The sequence below is a fragment of the Phyllobates terribilis genome, unplaced genomic scaffold (genome assembly GCF_046119375.1).
Source record: "Phyllobates terribilis strain yellow unplaced genomic scaffold, ASM4611937v1 Scaffold_1__5_contigs__length_1240528914, whole genome shotgun sequence".
NCBI classification, from domain to species: Eukaryota; Metazoa; Chordata; class Amphibia; order Anura; family Dendrobatidae; genus Phyllobates; species Phyllobates terribilis.
This window is the reverse complement of record NW_027362761.1, coordinates 285395448-285414214: the sequence shown is the minus strand read 5'-3', so window position 1 is coordinate 285414214 and position 18767 is coordinate 285395448. Positions and strand designations below refer to the sequence as shown.

The 18767-nt window shown below is 48.7% G+C and overlaps 1 long non-coding RNA gene across 1 annotated transcript in view; it reads left to right on the top strand.

Annotated features, from left to right (window-relative positions):
- The window catches only part of LOC141166875 (uncharacterized), a 35497-nt gene that overhangs the window by 16571 nt on the left and 159 nt on the right, over positions 1–18767 (top strand). The window lies entirely within an intron of this gene.

Here is an 18767-nt window from a genome sequence, read left to right as displayed (position 1 = left end):
TAAGTATCAACCCGATCCGACTAAGGTCGCACGGCGGCTTAGTCGACTCCGTGGTCCAAGTAGGAACCGAGCAGAGGGACGAGGTGCGACTCCAGGTCAGACCTCGGTCAGAGTTGTTGACCCACACTGGGGAATGCAGGAACAGGCAGGTTAGACTGGCAAACAGGCAGGTGGGTATTGGCAAGTACGGCTGGTATGCAGACAGGTGGGTACTGGCAAGTACGGCTGGTATGCAGACAGGTGGGAACTGTCAAGCAGGGCTGGAGTGCAGACCGGGAGGTACTAGCAGGTTGGAGCGCAGGCTGGATAGGGTACAGTACAGACAGGGAGACAGATACAGAGCCGCAGATGTGGTAAACAAGCAGAGTAAAGCGAAACCTCCAGGGCAGAGGACAAGGCAGAGCAGAGAGGAACTGCTGGTGCGGTGAGCAAGCAGAGTGGAGCGAAAACCGCAGGTGCGGTGGGCAAGGCAGAGAAGAGCGGAACTGTCGGAGCGGTGGACAAGGCAGAACAGAGAGAAACCACAGGTGCCGTGGACAAGGCAGAGCTGAGCGGAACCGCCGGAGAGGTGGGCAAGGCAGAGCAAAGCGGAACTGCCGGAGCGGTGGACAAGGCAGAACAGAGAGAAACCGCAGGTGCAGTGGACAAGGCAGAGCAGTGCGGAACCGCCGGAGCGGTGGGCAAGGCAGAGCAGAGAGAGGCCGCCGGAGCGGTGGGCAAGGCAGAGCAGAGAGAGGCCACCGGAGTGGTGGGCAAGGCAGAGCAGAGAGAGGCCGCCAGAGCGGTGGGCAAGTCAGAGCAAAGAGAAACCGCCGAAGCGGTGAGCAAGACAGAGCAGAGAGAAGCTGCCGGAGTGGTGGGCAAGTCAGAGCAGAGAGAAACCGCTGTTGCGGTGAGCAAAGCAGAGCAGAGAGAAGCCGCTGGAGTGGTGGGCAAGTCAGAGCAGAGAGAAGCCACCGGAGCAGTGGGTAAGATAGAGTAGAGAGAAGCCGCCGCAGTGGTGGGCAAGTCAGAGCAGAAAGAAACCGCCGGAGCAGAGGACAAGGCAGAGCAGAGAGGAACTGCTGGTGTGGTGAGCAAGCAGAGTGGAGGGAGAACCGCAGATGCGTTGGGCAAGGCAGAGAAGAGCGGAAATGCCGGAGCGGTGGACAAGGCAGAACAGAGAGAAACCGCAGGTGCGGTGGACAAGGCAGAGCAGAGCGGAACCGCCGGAGCGGTGGGCAAGGCAGAGCAGAGAGAGGCCGCCGGAGCGGTGGGCAAGGCAGAGCAGAGAGAGGCCACCGGAGCGGTGTTCAAGGCAGAGCAGAGAGAGGCCGCCGGAGCGGTGGGTAAGTCAGAGCAAAGAGAAACCGCCGGAGCGGTGAGCAAGGCAGAGCAGAGAGAAGCTGCCGGAGTGGTGGGCAAGTCAGAGCAGAGAGAAACCGCTGTTGCGGTGAGCAAGGCAGAGCAGAGAGAAGCCGCTGGAGCGGTGGGCAAGTCAGAGCAGAGAGAAGCCACCAGAGCAGTGGGTAAGATAGAGTAGAGCGAAGCCGCCGGAGCGGTGGGCAAGTCAGAGCAGAGAGAAACTGCCGGAGCAGTGAGCAAGGCAGTGCAGAGAGAAGCCGCTGAAGCGGTGGGCAAGTCAGAGCAGAGAGAAACCGCTGGTGCGGTGGGCAAGTCAGAGCAGAGGAAAACCGCCGGAGCGGTGGGCAAGTCAGAGCAGAGGGAAACCGCCGGAGTGGTGGGCAACACAGAGCAAAGCAAAACCGCAGGTGCGGTGGACAAGGCAGAGAGGACAGGGCTCTGTTCACATGGAACAGACTGGAAGATACAGGAAGATATGGAGGAAGGGAAATGGGACAAGCAGAACCAGATACACACATGGTATTTCCTATGAAGTAGCAAGTGGACAGAAAACTCACAAACAGAAGTACAGAGTCAACTAGTTGGAGTTAGGTGCAGGTTCAGATACTGCAGGAAAAGGGAAGGTATGGACATAGAGACAAACAGGTAACTGGCTAGGATACAGTTCAGATAGGAACTGCTACTGCAGGAGATACAAGAACGAGCCTGGGAATGCAGCCTCCAGAGTGGCGGAAAAAGACTAGTAGTCATAGGTAACAGGCCTGAGAATACAGGCCCCAGAGTAGCGGAAACAGACTAGAAGGCAGAGATAATAGGTCTGGGAATGCAGCCCCCAGAGTGGCGGAAACAGACTAGAAGTCAGAGATAACAGGACAGGACCTGGCAATACAGTTGCAAAGACAAACTGAGTGAAGGTGTTGCTCAGGCACCTCCTACTGGGTGGAGGGGGTTTAAATATCCAGTGACTCACAGCAATAGGCTGGAGACTAATTAGGGGTGCGCCCACAGCAGCTATATGAATCAGGAAGTAACCGGGCCGCCGCCCTAAGCAGTCAGTCAAGAGAAATGCACATAGCATGAACTGGAGCAGGGATTGCAGACTGGACTGACAGCTAAGATTGCGGTCTTGCATAGTGGGAGGTGGTGCACAATGCAAGCACACCGCCAGGGATGTAACAGTATCTCCCCTTTAAGCCCCCTCTTATTCAAGCCTGCAAGGGTCTTCTGCAGAGAATTTGGAGGCCAATAATTCTCTTAAAGAGCATCACCTCTTCTGTCCATTAGAGGAAACGAAACTGGTCTCATCATGCTTCCTCCTATCAAGCCATCCTCAGCAACAGATGAAGTGGGTGAAGTACCAGGAACAGCACACAGGAAAGTCTCTCTCCGTTTGTTATCAGGTAGCACCCTGGTGGATTCAGGAGACAACTGGAGGTCCTCCGCCTGGTTGGATGGGTGCAGAGACTCGGGGGTAACCATCGCCTTGACGTTCACTTTGCCAAGCTTACTGGATGAAGTGGGCTTCGTACCAGGAACCGGGTGTAGGAAAGTCTCTCTCCATTTATCAGGTAGCACCCAGGGAAAATCAGGAGACAACTGGAGGTCCTCCGCCAGGTTGGAGGGATGCAGAGACTCGGGGGTAATCACTGCTTCGAAGTACATTTTGCCAAGCTTATTGCATGAAGTGGGCAGTGTACCAGATACGGGGTGTAGGAAAGTCTCTCTCCGTTTATCAGGTAGCACCCCGGAGGATTCAGGAGACAACTGGAGGTCCTCCGCCTGGTTGGAGGGGTGCAGAGACTCGGGGGTAATCACTGCTTCGATGTACAACTTTGCCAAGCTTACTGGATGAAGTGGGCGAAGTACCAGGTACAGGGTGTAGGAAAGTCTCTCTCCCTTTATCAGGTAGCACCCCGGAGGATTCAGGAGACAACTGGAGGTCCTCCGCCTGGTTGGAGAGGTGCAGAGGCTCAGGGGTAAACAATGCCTTGATGGACGTAGGACCAGATTTATTAGAGACGGAGGGTCCTTGCTTTAGGACCATCTTCAGACTGGTTTCAGAGATGACTTGTCTGTAAGGCAGGACGGTACCTGAAGCCAAATCATTGGTACAATCATCGAGACTGTGTGGGGACAACTCCTCCGCTTCTCTTCCTTCAGAAACTTCAGCGCACAGTGAGTCAGCGACTAGCAGATCTGGTGAAGAAGAAGAAGAAACTGATGACTGTCCTGAAGATATGGGGACTGGACACCCCTTGTACCTTAGCAGTCCCCCAGGATCCACCATGCAGGATCTCCAGACTTGAGCGGGCACTAGTTCTCTCGGCTCTGGATGACCTGTGGGTAAGCCAGTCAGCACCTGGAATATGAACTTCTTCATGTGTAATGCTCCAATCTGGAGCTTAATTTGTACAGATATATTTAGACTGTTTCTGAGTAGGGCTCGTCTTTCCGCTGACAATGCCCAAACCGTCTTCTTGAGTTTTCGGACGGGAATCAGACACCGACTCTTCAAGGCTTTAAGCCCGAAACTTCCGGTTAATCCGAGGCCTTCACTTGCCACGGAGACAGTCATGGTCATCTGTGGAGAGGAAACACTAACGCCAAGGGCAGCCTCTCCTACAGGCCTAATGTCTTGGAATTCTCCAACCTATGCTGGACAAAGACCGTCAGGGGTCCCAGACCACCGAATTGGGACCGCAATCCGATTATGTGACTGAGTTCTGGCTTCTCCTTTGCCTGATGAACATAGTCATCCTTCATGGATTCTGTGCGGAAAGTTGCCTCTACAGGCAGGGGAACAGTGGGTCATTGGGAGTACAGAACATGGCGTGATGGTTTTCTTCTGCGCCTTGCACGTCTGGACTGCCTCTGGAGGTTGCGAAGAGAAGTATTCTGTGAAGCATAGTCATCCTGTGTGGATTCTGGGTGGGCAGCAGTCTCTTCGGGCTGGAGGACTAGTAGGCTACCTACACACATTACCCATCGGGGCTGCTCCGGGATATTGGGAAGGGAAGCTTCAGCAGAGGCTTCAGGATTAGGGTCATCGAAGACCATTAGAAAGGCCACCAGTAAGGCCTGCAGGTCAAAGATGATAGAATCCCATGCTTCCCATAGGGGGGTGATCCATTTCAAGGCATCACCCGCTAGGTAGGACATCATGAATGCTACTTTAGCCCGATCAGTAGAAAAATAGTGAGCATAGAACTTGAAATTCAGCATGCATTGTTCCACAAATGCACGGCTTCATTTTGGATCCCCATAGTACCGTGGTGGATCCGCAGGAACGAGTGCTGATAGATCCATTTGTGCTGGTGCATAAATCACCTGGGCCATAGCTTGAGAAAAAAAAATTTTCTTGGTGCACATATTCGCCAGACAAGAATTCAAAATGTCTCTGAGAGCAAAAGGCCGTGGTGCTCAACGGGAACCATGGCCTGAGCAAACTGTAACGCTCGCGCCCACACTGACTGGCGTGAGCGTGATAAGTGATCCCACTGTACCATGAACAGGGGAGTGCCTGGAGGAGCGTAACTAAGTATCAACCCGATCCGACCAAGGTCGCACGGCGGCTTAGTCGACTCCGTGGACCAAGGAGGAACCGAGCAGAGGGACCAGGTGCGACTCCAGGTCAGACCAAGGCACAGTTGTTGACCCACACCGGGGTATGCAGGAACAGGCAGGTTAGACTGGCATACAGGCAGGAGGAAATTGGCAAGTACGGCTGGTATGCAGACAGGTGGGCACTGGCAAAGCACGGCTGAAGTGCAGACCGGGAGGTACTAGCAGGTTGGAGCGCAGGCTGGATAGGGTCCAGTACATACTGGGAGACAGGTACAGAGCCGCAGATGCGGTAGACAAGCAGAGTAAAGCGAAACCGCCGGAGCGGAGGACAAGGCAGAGCAGAGAGGAACTGTTGGTACGGTGAGCAAGCAGAGCGGAGTGAAAACTGCAGTTGCGGTGGGCAAGGCAGAGCAGAGCGGAACCACCGGAGCGGTGGACAAGGCAGAGCAGAGAGAAAGCACAGGTGCGGTAGACAAGGCAGAGCAGAGCGGTACCGCCGGAGTGGTGGGCAAGGCAGAGCAGAGAGAGGCCGCTGGAGTGGTGGGCAAGTCAGAGCAGAGAGAATCCGCCGGAGTGGTGAGCAAGGCAGAGCAGAGAGAAGCCGCCGGAGCGGTGGGCAAGTCAGAGCAGAGAGAAGCCGCCGGAGCGGTGGGCAAGTCAGAGCAGAGAGAAGCCGCCGGAGCGGTGGGCAAGTCAGAGCAGAGAGAAGCCGCCAGAGCGGTGAACAAGTCAGAGCAGAGAGAAACCGCCAGAGCGGTGAACAAGGCAGAGCAGAGAGAAGCCGCCGGACCGGTGGGCAAGACAGAGCGGAGCGAAACCGCTGGTGCGGTGGACAAGGCAGAGAGGACAGGGCTCTGTTCACATGGAACAGACTGGAAGATACAGGAAGATATGGAGGAAGGGAAAAGGGACAAGCAGAACCAGATACACACAAGGTACTTCCTATGAAGTAGCGAGTGGACACAATACTCACAAACAGAAGTACAGAGTCAACGAGTTGGAGTTAGGTGCAGGTTCAGATACTGCAGGAAAAGGGAAGGTACGGACATAGAGACAAATAGGTAACAAGCTAGGATACAGTTCAGACAGGAACTGCTACTGCAAGAGATACAAGAACGAGCCTGAGAATACAGCCCCCAGAGTGGCAGAAACAGACTAGAAGTCACAGGTAACAGGCCTGGGAATACAGGCCTCAGAGTAGCGGAACAGACTAGAAGTCAGAGATAACAGGTCTGGGAATGCAGCTCCCAGAGTGACGGAAACAGACTAGAAGTCAGAGACAACAGGACAGGACCTGGCAATACAGTTGCAAAGACAAACTGAGTGAAGGTGTTGCTCAGGCACCTCCTACTGGGTGGAGGGGGTTTAAATATCCAGTGACTCACAGCAATCGGCTGGAGACGCAATAGGGGTGCACCCACATCAGCTATAAGAATCAGGAAGTAACCGAGCCGCCGCCCTAAGCAGTCAGTCAAGAGAAATGCACATAGCATGAACTGGAGCAGGGATTGCAGACTGGACTGACAGGTAAGATTGCGGTCTTGCATAGTGGGAGGTGGTGCACTATGCAAGCATGCCGACAGGGATGTAACACTAATAAGGACTGTTTGTTTGATTTTGCAAGCTTTAGAGACCCTACACTACCTTTTTCATAGGATAAATCTCTCCCTAGCTCAGCAGCACTCTCCCTACACTGTGTGATCCGGAGCGACTGTGTCCAAGATGGCGGCGCCCGGTTTTAAACACTCGAGGTGACGCTGTGCGGCCAGCCAATCACTGTAATGCCCACAACCAACATGGCTGCGGCATTACAGTGTCTTGCTGGCAATCCCTGCATGTTCATTGGCTCTGTAAATAGTGTAGGGCGGAGACCCGAGCTCCCGCCCAAGTAACCCGGAAATGCTCGGTGCTCGTCGAACATACCGAGTAGTGAGATCCTCGGGCGAGTACCGAGCAGTGCGGAGCATGCTCGCTGAACACTAGATAAGAGGGGAGTAGAGAAGGAGATCTTGTGAGGATCGGAGGTAGCGTGCAGGTTGTGGATGGCTTTGCATGCCAAGGTTAGGGTTTTGAACTTGAGTCTCTCGGCAATGGGGAGCCAGTGAAGTGATTGACAGAGAGAAGAGGCCAGGGAATAGCAAGGGGTCAGGTGGATTAGTTGGGCAACAGAGTTAAGGATAGATTGGAGGAATGCAAGAGTGTTAGAAGGGAGGCCATAGAGCTGGAGGTTGAAGTCATCGAGAAGGGAAATGATGAGCGCGTGCAGTAGTGTTTTTGTAGACTCGTCGTTGAGAAATGTGCAGATCTGGGAGATTTTTTTTACTTGGAGTCGGCATCTTCCTCACCCTGATCCTCCTTCCTCCAACCATTCCGAAAGCCCTGAGACAACTGATCCTACACTTGGACACTCCGAAGAGCTGTTTTGCTCATTTTTCCATTTATAGATTCTGGCCTCTCGCTCGGTCGGCTCGGCAGTGGAAAGAGCTTAGATATATGGTTTGAAGGAGAGATTAGAGGTCAGGGTTACCCCAAGAGCTGTAAATTATTCCATCGATAAATTCGGGCCTCTCGACTGGCCAGATTCGAGCAGTGCAACAGAAGATCGCATGTAGAGCGATTTGAGCAGCCATGGTCACCCGAAGGTGACAGTGGGAAAGTGCAATTACTATTACAAGAGGTGGATAATGATGAGACACAATGGACAGAAAGTCAGGAGGAGGACCAGGGTGTGGAAGTGGAAAGCCAAGCAGTGGACGATAAAGTCACTGACCCAATCTGGCAAGGGGACATGTAGAGCGAGGACAGCAGCACACCGGGAGGGGTTCGTAGCACCACAACAGGCAGGAACAAGCAGTGTGGTGGCCTCAGACACAAGGTGGGCAACTGCTCCCCACAACATCAACAAGACGGAAGTTGCCAGTACAACTGTTCAGTCTTTAGAAAAGAACCAGACTCGGGAAGACCTTTTAGATAACCCCAAAAATGCCATTTGCAATATCTGCCAGGCCAGCATCAGCAAGAGCACCAAAACTACCAGCCTGACCACAACCATCATGCATAGGCACATGACAGCAAAGCACGCGACTAGCTGGGCCGAACACCAAGGTCCAGAAACATTGTTTGCGGGTGACACCACTTCCTCTTCTGCTGTTGTGCATGCACACCAATCCCCTGTCCATGGAGCATGCGAAGATGCCTCCCACCAGGCACCTGTCATTGCAGACTTGCAACCATCACCGTCCACGTCCTTGTCCCTTTTGCAGCATTCAGTTGTCCCTACCACAGTCCTTGTAATACAAGCGCAAGTGTGCAGCCAGCCAAACAGGGCCGCAATACTAAACTGCCACATTTCTGGTCTGCTTTCACTTGAAATGTTACCTTTTAGGCTCGGGGAGGCAGAAGCTTTCCACAACCTCATGGCGTCAGCAGCCAGGTGTCCATACTCAGTCGCCAGCCGCCACTATTTCTCCCTGTATTGTCTCCTCCTTCCACAAGCGTGGGTCCCAGAATATTACTCGTGCCCTTCCCAGTGCACTTAAGTGGGAAGGACCGCTTAACCACAAACACAAGGACAAGTGAATGTAGCCAGGGACGGTTCATCTCGCTAAAGCATTCCCCTCGGTTAATATTGTGGAAGCTGGTACCCAGTGGGACCCTGGGACCGAACACGACCTCCCGACGCAGAGGATTGCGGGCCCTGGGTCAATCACGGTTACCCTACATTCTACAGCTCCTGCACCATCTCCTCCTCCTCTTCAGCCTCCATCTCCATCACTTGATTCATTTTTTCAGGATATATTCCAGATCATTTACTTAAACTTTGTGTGGGCCAATAACAATAAGCAGGACAGTATGCTTAGGCGACAAAAAGCAAACGGTTGAAGAGTTGTTGAACGCTGTATCAGAGAACCTGGTGGTGGCTCTGAAGCTAGGCAAGCTCTCACATGTACCATGCCTGGCCCATGTGCTCAACTTAGTGTTCTGTAGTTTCTCAAAATCGACACGGATCTGCCAGAGCAGCTTGTGAAAGTATGCCACGTGTGTGCCCATTTCAGAAAGTTGCAGCTTCCAGCTCACCAACAGGTGTGCGATGTGACTATGCATTGGAAATCAACATTGCGGATGTTTGGAATGATTTTGAGCAGCAGAGAGCAGCTGTTGAGTACCAGCTGCAACACGCCCATCAGCATTCAGGTCAGCCTCCGCACAATAGAGCTGATGAGTGGGCATGGATGTCTGACATCTGTGCCCTCCTCCAATACTTTGAGGACTCCACCAAGATGGTGAGCGGCTATGACGCCATAATTAGCATCACCATTCCGCTTCTCTGTCTACTGAAACGCTCGCTGCTCATTATAACTGATAAAACTGATAGGCGCATCTGCCTGTCAACTGAAAATGCTGACAGGCTGACTCTTATAAAAATGAACAAGGGCTGGATTGGGCCAGACTTAACACCACCAGATAATAGCATCAAACATAAACTCTAATCCAGTGGTTATTGTTTGGGGGTCTATTCCCATGCACCAGTTCACACCTAGAAATGGATATCTCCTTCAGGAATTGTGCTATTTTATGTCACCCTACTCCTTCTCCTCATCTTCCACCACCGTATCACCAAGAAGACCGCAATGTAATACCCACATAATTTTTTAAGGGTGTTTCTGATTATAGACGTGCAAATATTTCAATATTCGTTTCGAATTATAATCGCCGTTTTTGCAATATTCGCCAATGTAATTGTCAAATATTTGCCGAACATTGCCGAACGCCATTGGATTCAATGGGTTCCAAAACCAAACGTATACACAATACCTTCAAACGGGACCAAAATCTGCCAAAACACATCAATTTAGAGGCAGTCACCAAGAAAGTGCCATCAATTGACCCAGAGTACAAGTAGTATAAGTATTATTATTTGTTATTATAGCGCTATTTATTCCATTGTGCTTAACATATGAAAAGAAGTCACTGACTGGTACAAGACCAGAGAGAACCCTGCCCGTGAGGAAAAAAAATAGTCTATAAGGGATGGGTGAGGATACAGTAGGTGAGGGTACAGCTGGTCGTGCAGCGGTATGGTGGAGCAAGGGTTACTGCAGGTTGTAAAAAAAAAAAAAAAAGAACCAGAAGAGATCAGACTCCTAAAATGTAACCTTTATTAATTTATCTAAAAAGGACTATCAAAATCCGCAAAAAAACAAAAAATATCAACAGGGAACACCAAATTAAGGAAATACACCAGGCAGGAAGATATAAGGACTGCCCTGTCCCTAGTTTGTCCCTAGTAGCTCTCCCTTCCTGACAGCGGAGGTTGTCACTCTAATTTGTACTAGGTGGCGCCCCCGCTCAGTGACGGGAGAAACACATTGGGACTACGAATGATGGGACTACTAATGATAAGTGCTATCTATTATACAATTGTATTTTGCCAGACTGCTTGTTGTGACATGTGACTGCTGATTACAAGTGCCATTTATCATATGTATTGAGCTATATCAGTATATTGGCTGATTTTAGGATGAATAATGTATGTGAAACAGCCTTTTATGTGTCTTTTGCTTTGAGGAACTATTTTTGCCCATATTTAATAATTACTGGGTATTGTGTTCTGGATATATACCACTTATGGGTCAGGATATAAATGTCCATTACTGGCCAAGGGTGTTTTTCTTTATATTCACATGAATACCAGACTGTTGTGTCTATTCTGAATGTAGTAACTCTTGTATATGCATTTGGATCCCTGTCCTATATTTACTCTGAGGAATTATGTTGATCCCTAACCATGCTATGCAAATTAATTTATGTGGAATCAGCTGATGAGGTTGTTTTCCTGTGCAATTAGAAAGATGGGATCAATAATTATTACTAATTACTGGTATTGAGCGAGCACTAAAATGCTCGGGTGCTCGAAGCTCGGGCGAGCTCACCGTGATACTCGGGTGCTCGACCCAAGCAACGAGCCCAATGTTAGTCTATGGGAGACCCGAGCATTTTTGCGGCGGCACCCCGGCAGTTTGTGGAAAGCCTAAAAAGTGCCCAAAACGATAGTGACAGTACTCAAATGACATGGGGACAGCATGGGGATCACCCCAGGAAGCATTTCTGACATTTTTGCACTTTTGTAATGCTTTCAAATGTGACAAATGCATTCACCGGGAAATATCATTTTAACATTTTACAACCTTATCTGACCATGTGCTGTGTGTGATACATGCATACAGTGCTGAAAAGACATGGGAACAGCATGGAGAAGACCCCTGGAAGCATCGCTGACACCCAGATCACTGCCTAAAAGTGTGCCCATCAGAAGTGATCCTTGCCGCATCAGAAGATGCAGACTTGCAACTATCCCCGTGCAAGTCCTTTTCCCAGGGCAGTGTTCAATTGTACCACCCCCATTCCTTGCAATGCAAGTGCAAGTATGCAGCCTGCCACCCACCCACCCCCAGGCTGCAATAACATACTGCTTGCTTGCTTGCACTTGAAATTGGGCCTTTTAGGCATTTGGAGGCGGAATCTGGCCACCACGTCATGGCTGAGTCGGCGGCCTGGTATCCATACTCAGTCCCCAGCCGCCCGGCAGCCAGGTGTCCACGTTTGGTCCCCAGCAACCAGGGGGCGGCCGGGTGTCCATACTCGGTACCCAGCCGTCCCGCGGCCGGGTGCCCACAGACGGTCCCCAGCCACCTGGGGGCGGCCGGGTGTCCAAAAACGGTCCCCAGCCGCCCATATTTGTCCCGATGCGCCTTATACACAAGCGCGCATACCAAAACATTACCTGTGCCCTCCCCAGGGCATTTAGTGGGAAGGACAACCTAACCACAAACACGTGGACAATTGAATGTAGCCAGGGATGGTCCATCTCACTGACGCCTTCACACTGGGTTAATATTGTGGAAGCCGGGACACAGTTGGACACTGGGATGCAACATGTCCTCTAGACTTAGAGGCCTCCTACACAACGAGTAAATTATTCATGATCATGAGGCCATCCATCTCCTTAGCTTTCTGTTCTTTGGAATGCAAGCGCATGTATGTAGTAGCAGCTAGGCCTGAGGTGGTCAGCGTTTTGACGCATATCCTACCACCTCCGAGGATTGCTGGATGTTTTCCAGCTATTATCCCAGTTCTATGACTCCCAGTTTTCCATTTATAGCAACTGGGTCTCCTGTACACTGTTGGCCTAAGCAGTGAATGGAAGGCTTTCCAAAAATTATGAGGAACTGCAATGCCCCTTGAAACAGACGTGGATTACAGCTTACTTATTACCTTCTACCCATTATTGGGGAGTGGTCTCGCTTAGTGTTCGCCTATGCATTGAAAAGCAAAAGCTGACTAAAATTAGGAGGAAATGCAATGCCTGTTGGAAGAGTCGTGGAGGTTAGAGGTAATTAAAAACAACATTTCAATGCCCCTTGGTAGAGCTGTGGAGTTCAGAGTGGTTTAACAAGACGGTTTTAATGCCCCTTGGAAGAGACATGGAGGTCACAGTGGCTTAACAAGACAATTTCAATGCCCCTTGGAACTGACGTGGAGTTCAGAGTGGTTTAACAAGATGGTTTTAATGCCCCTTGGAAGAGACGTGGAGGTCACAGTGGAATAAAAAGACAATATCAATGCCACTTGGAAGAGCCGTGGAGGTCGCAGTGGAATAAAAAGACAATATCAATGCCCCTTGGAAGAGTGGTGGAGGTCGCAGTGGAATAAAAAGACAATATCAATGCCCCTTGGAAGAGATGTGGAGGTCACAGTAGCTTAACAAGACGATTTTAATGGCCCTTGGAAGAGACGTGGAGTTCAGAGTGGTTTAACAAGACGGTTTTAATGCCCCTTGGAAGAGACGTGGAAGTCCAAGTGGAATAAAAAGACAATATCAATGCTCCTTGGAAGAGTGGTGGAGGTGGCAGTGGAATAAAAAGACAATATCAATGACCTTTGGAAGAGACATGGAGGTCACAGTAGCTTAACAAGACGATTTTAATGCCCTTTACAAGAGCCATGCAGTACAGCATATTAAAAACATTATTCCCATTATTGGGGAGTGGGTTTCCCATTGTCTTTGCCTATGCCTTCCAAGCAAAAGCTGCTAAAAATTAGGACGGAGTAACTTGCAATGCCCCTTACAAGAGCCATGCAGTACAGCATATTAAAAACATTATTCCAATTATTGGGGAGTGGGTCTCCCATAGTCTTTGCCTATGCCTTCCAAGCAAAAGCTGTCAAAAATTAGGACGGAAGAACTTGCAATGCACCTTACAAGAGCCATGCAGTACAGCATATTAAAAACATTATTCCCATTATTGGAGAGTGGGTCTCCCATAGTCTTTGCCTATGCCTTCCAAGCAAAAGCTGCCAAAAATTAGGACAGAGGAACTTGCAATGCCCCTTACAAGAGCCATGCAGTACAGCATATTAAAAACATTATTCCCATTATTGGGGAATGGGTCTCCCAGAGTCTTTGCCTATGTCTTCCAAGCAAAAGCTGCCAAAAATTAGGACGGAGAATCTTGCAGTGCCTCTTTCAAGAGCCATACAATATAGCATATTAAAAACATTATTCCTATTATTGGGGAGTGGGTCTCCCATAGTCTTTACCTATGCCTTCCAAGCAAAAGCTGCCAAAAATTAGGACGGAGGAACTTGCAATGCCCCTTACAAGAGCCATGCAGTACAGCATATTAAAAACATTATTCCCATTATTGGGGAGTGGGTCTCCCATAGTCTTTGCCTATGTCTTCCTAGCAAAAGCTGCGAAAAATTAGGACGGAGGAATTTGCAGTGCCTCTTACAAGAGCCATACAATATAGCATATTAAAAACATTATTCCTATTATTGGGGAGTGGGTCTCCCATAGTCTTTGCCTATGCCTTCCAAGCAAAAGCTGCCAAAAATTAGGACGGAGGAACTTGCAATGCCCCTTACAAGAGCCATGCAGTACAGTATATTAAAAACATTATTCCCATTATTGGGGAATGGGTCTCCCTTAGTCTTTGCCTATGACTTCCAAGCAAAAGCTGCCAAAAATTAGGATGGAAGAACTTGCAATGCACCTTACAAGAGCCATGCAGTACAGCAGATTAAAAACATTATTCCCATTATTGGGGAGTGAGTCTCCCATAGTCTTAGCCTATGCCTTCCAAGCAAAAGCTGGCAAAAATTAGGATGGAGGAACTTGCAATGCTCCTTACAAGAGCCATGCTGTACAGCTTATTAAAAACATTATTCCCATTATTGGGGAGTGAGTCTCCCATAGTCTTTGCCTATGCCTTCCAAGCAAAAGGTGCCAAAAATTAGGATGGAGGAACTTGCAATGCCCCTTACAAGAGCCCTGCAGTACAGCATATTAAAAGCATTATTCCCATTATTAGGGAGTGGGTCTCCCATATTCTTTGCCTATGCCTTCCAAGCAAAAGCTGCCAAAAATTAGGACGGAGGAACTTGCAATGCCCCTTACAAGAGCCATGCAGTACAGCATATTAAAAACATTATTCCCATTATTGGGGAGTGGGTCTCCCATAGTTTTTGCCTATGTCTTCCAAGCAAAGACTGCCAAAAATTAGGACGGAGGAACTTGCAATGCTGGCAGCGCAGACCACGGTCACCCTGGTGGTATAGTGGTGGTGGAGGCTGAGGATAAGGAGAAGAGCAAAAAACAGCCGAAATGAGGAAGTGTATACCCATTTGTGGGTGTGAAGCGGTGCATGGGAATACACCTCCCGAAATAACACAATGGATATGACTTTATATTACTCTTCTGTCATTTGATGGTGATGAGAAGTCTGGTCCAATCCAGCCCTTGTTCATTTTGATAAGGGTCAGCTTGTCAGCATTGTCAGTTGACAGGCGAGTGCACTTATCAGATATAATTCCCCCAGCGGCACTAAAAACACGCTCCGATAACACGCTAGCAGCAGGGCAGGCCAGGACCTTCAGGGCGTACAGAGCGAGTTCATTCCAAGTGTCCAGCTTGGATACCCAATAAGTAAAATGCACAGAGGAATCACGGAGGACGCTGTTACGGTTGGCAAGGTACTCCCTCACCATCTTTTGAAACTTTCCACTCCATGTGAGAGTACCCCGCGCCTCAGGGCCTGTAAGCTGGGCGGGTCTCAGAAAGCTCTCCAAGAATGTTGACAGTGTTTCCCTGCCTCTGCTGGATTGGAGTTGCTTCTCTCTCGCCTGTACTCCTTGGTTGGTCAACGAACTGTGACCTCTGCCGCTAGCGTGTTCAGATGGAAATTTTTTTAACAGTTCTGCAGCAAGGGCCTTCTGGTACTGCCCCATTTTTGTAGACCTCTCTACTTCAGGAATAAGAGAGTAAAAGTTCTCCTTTTAGCGGGGGTCTATAATTGTCACCAACCAGTAATGACTGTCAGCCAACATTTTGACAACGCGAGGGTCACGGTTAAGGCAGCGTAACATAAAGTTAGCCATTCGTGCCAGACTGGTAACGGGCAAGACTTCTGTGTCCTCACCAAGATGACTACTCACCTTGCTCTCCTCCTCCTCCTCCCCCGTGTCCTCAGGCCACCCACACTGAACCGACGGTATGACAGGTGTACAGGTACTACCATCTACAGCGCATGATACCAGCTCCTGTTCTTCCTCCTCCTACTCCTCCTCCTCTCCCTCATTGTCCCCCAATGCATGTTGGGATGAGATGAGGCTGGTCTGTGTGTAATTGCTCGCTACAGCTTCTTGATCCATCTCGTCATACTCTGGCTGCAATGCCTCCTCTTTAATTCTCTGCAGAGAGCGTTGCAAAAGACAGACAAGTGGGATGCTGACGCTAATGATGGCGTCATCGCCACTCACCATTTTGGTGGACTCATCAAGTTTGTCAGGATGGTACATATGTCAGACATCCAGGTCCACTCCTGAGGTCTTATGTGTGGAGTCTGACCTGAATATTGATGGCCTTGTTGCAGCTGGTACTCTACAACTGCTCTCTTCTGCTCAAAAATCCTTTGCAACATGTGGAGTGTAGAGTTCCAATGTGTGGGGACATCACACACCAGTCGGTGTGCCGAAAGCTGCAAATGCTGCTGCAACACAGCAAGGGTGGCAGAAGCTGTAGCCGACTTCCGAAAATGAGCTGACAGGCGGCGTACTTTGACGAGCAGATTTGGTAACTCGGGGTACGATTTAAGAAACCGCTGAACCACGAGGTTAAGCACATGAGCCAGTCATGGTACGTGTGTGATCTCGCCTCGCCTCAGAGCTGCCACCAGGTTACGGCCATTGTCACACACTACCATGCCTGGATGTAGATTCAGTGGTCTCAGCCACAGATCTGCCTGCTCTTTCACAGCTGTCCACAACTCACAAGCAGTGTGAGGTTTATCACCTAAGCTTATGAGTTTCAGCACAGCCTGTTGCTGCTTGGCTGAGGCAGTACTGCAGTGCTTCTAGCTTGTAACTGATGTGGTGATATCTGAGATGGAGGCTGAACATGAGGAGGAGGAGGAGGATGATGCGCAGGAGCTGTACACTGTGGGGGCAACTCTGACTGACATTTTAGGGGTCTGATCTCTTCTGGTTCTTTTGTTCTTTTATTATAATTAGACCCTGTCTATGCATATTTTTGGTTGTTTTACTGCAGGTTGTGGGGTTGTCAGAAGAGGTGGGTCTTCAGCTTTCTTTTAAAGGTTTCAACAGTAGGCGAGAGTCTGACATGTTGGGGCACAGAGTTCAAGAGTAGAAAGAATGCACGGAAAAAATCTTGTATGTGATTGTGGGAAGAGGAGAGAAGATGGGAGTAGAGAAGGAGATCTTGTGAGTATCAGATGTTGCGTGCAGGTATGTACCTGGAGACTACAATGTGTGCAGAATTATTAGGCAAATGAGTATTTTGATCACATGATACTTTTTATACATGTTGTCTTACTCCAAGCTGCATAGGCTTGAAAGCCAACTATCAATTAAGTAAATCTGGTTATGTGCATCTCTGTAATGAGGAGGGGTGTTGACTGTTACACACACGCCCGGGCAGACTAGCGTAAGCCTGATTAGTGATCCCACTGTACCATGAACCAAGAGTGCCTGGAGGGGCATAACCAAGTATCAAACCGATCCAACCAAGGTCCCACGGCGGCTCAGTCGACTCCGTGAACCAGGGAGGAACCGAGCAGAGGGACCAGGTGCTACTCCAGGTCAGACTCCGGTCACAGCTGTTGACCCACACCGGGGAATGCAGGAACAGGCAGGTTAAAGTGGCATATTGACTGGTGGGTACTGGCAGGCACGGCTGGTATGCAGACAGGTGGATATTGACAGGCACAGCTGGTATGCAGACAGGTGGGCACTGGCAGGCACTGCTGGCATGTAGACAGGCGGGTAGTGGCAAGTAGGAACGTAGGCAGGATAGGGAATAGATATAATCAACAGATCCCACCAGGTGTTCTATTTGCTCCTGGTGGTAATTAGAAGTGACACAGATTAGTTTAAAAATTATTTTTATTATAAATTTTTTAAAATTACTATGTTAAAAAACAGAAAAAGGTGCAGGAAAAAAGGTACAGGAGCTTTAAATCACAGAGGTAAAGGCGAAAATTTGTAAAAACAACCACCATCAAAAGTATCAATTCATAATAAATATTATTTACCAAGACCGTCAATTGCGCAATGTCCCTTAGCTGGAGTTCTTAATGCACAATGCCCTAAATGTTATAACAGTGTCATACAGAAATGAGGTGCTAGTGCAGTTATAAAACATTATTAGTCATTGTATCCCATTGCATTCTGCCCTTTGGCCACAAACCAAAAATAAACATTCCTCAAATATAAAGATCTTTGTAAATTTAGGACCTAAATGAGGAGTCACATTAATTGGGCTCACAGGTGCACAGAGCAATGAGAATATAGCAGTGAAGCTACATAACAAGACTTATAAACTATATCCCGGATATAAACCAGGCCTCATAGAGATAAACATCCAGGCATGGAAGTCTTACTAAAGCATAATTGGGACCCAAGTTGTGATTTACCTGATACTAAATTGCTGAAATGTCTGCGTGGGAGCTCCTGCACTCAGCCCCGATGTGCACGTTTCGCCCAGCTTCTTCGGGGGGGCGTGTCTAGCTGCAGGGGTAGGCAAAATTAAATACTACGAACTGGCCAATGAAAAAAACCAAAAATGTGACATCATCTGTTGCTAGTCAAAAACTGTAACCAATAAGAAAATTCAAGATAAAGGGCGTCATCTGTTGCTGGTGTTTGCGGCGCATGTGTCGACTTATAAGAATGCATTCTAAAGAGAAGTCCGGAAGATCGGTCACATGACCCAGTCACTCCACCCCTCCGTGCCCCGGGGCTCAGGAGGAAGCAGTGACACGTCTCTCTAAACCACGATTACGGACTCTCAATGCATCCCCAGTCTGGGCATGCGCACTCACCGCTACACAGTCCTAGCCATTGGGAAAATAAAAGAAAATAATAAATAAATTAATTAACCAAAGTTTTTAAATTTATGTATTTCAAAACAGGGTCCAATCATGGAGGATTTAAAAAGTAAATATCCTCACTTCCATAGCCTTTCAATTCATATAAAATGAACACTACAAATACATAATAAATAAAAAAATAAAAATAAATAAATAATAAATAAAAAATAAATATGAATAATCAATCGAAGAAAGAATATATAAATATGTATAATGTGAACATAATAGTGAATAATTTATTATAAATTTTTAAATGAAAATTTAAGTGAATCAAATGTTAAGGTAAATATAAAAAAAATAATAATAATAAAAAAAAAAAAAAAAAGTGTCTTAATAGAAAATGTATGTAAATATTGATATCATGTGACAAGTATAAGTGTGTATTAAGTAGAATAGCTTATTAAAGTGTGA